Raw genomic sequence first — 626 nt, 5'->3', positions numbered from 1 at the left:
CCAAACCCACAAAAAGTAACAAACCCTGCCCTGCTGTCAAAAACAAAAACTTACCTTGCCTTGCTAACATGACATAAAACCTGCTCAACCCAACATTTCCTCACCATTTTCTGCCCCCAAAACAAGCAGCATACCACAAGGACCTTCACTCATTTTTTCAACCTTTGCCTTGCTAACATGGCATGCAATCTACCATAGACCAACAAAAAGACATACCAACCGCATACACCCTCCCACCAATCACACCTCACTATTTGATTCCCCATTTTTCTGTCCAAACATAACAAACCATCTTGCCTTGCCAACCATAGCATTTTGTTCACCCATCATTGCCAAACAGCAGCCAAAGGCCATTGGTCACACACCCTCTAAAAACCTGATCCTGGCTTTGCACTTCTGGTTGTCTGTCAAAAAGCATCAAAGTTACAACAAACAACAGTTACAGCAGCAACACAAACAGCCAACACTTCATCTCATTCTCTAAAAATCCATCTTGCATTTTTCACTTTCTGTCAGAAACTCTCAAGGACAAAACCTTGCCTTGCCTAGACATCATCCAACTACATTTGAAACCTATTCTCACCACCATTCTCCAACTGTACAACCTTTTTCCATGGCTGTTCTTC

This window comes from Lathyrus oleraceus, chromosome 7 (assembly GCF_024323335.1).
Source record: "Lathyrus oleraceus cultivar Zhongwan6 chromosome 7, CAAS_Psat_ZW6_1.0, whole genome shotgun sequence".
NCBI classification, from domain to species: Eukaryota; Viridiplantae; Streptophyta; class Magnoliopsida; order Fabales; family Fabaceae; genus Lathyrus; species Lathyrus oleraceus.
The sequence above is the reverse complement of the archived record's forward strand: the minus strand, read 5'-3'. Positions refer to the sequence as shown.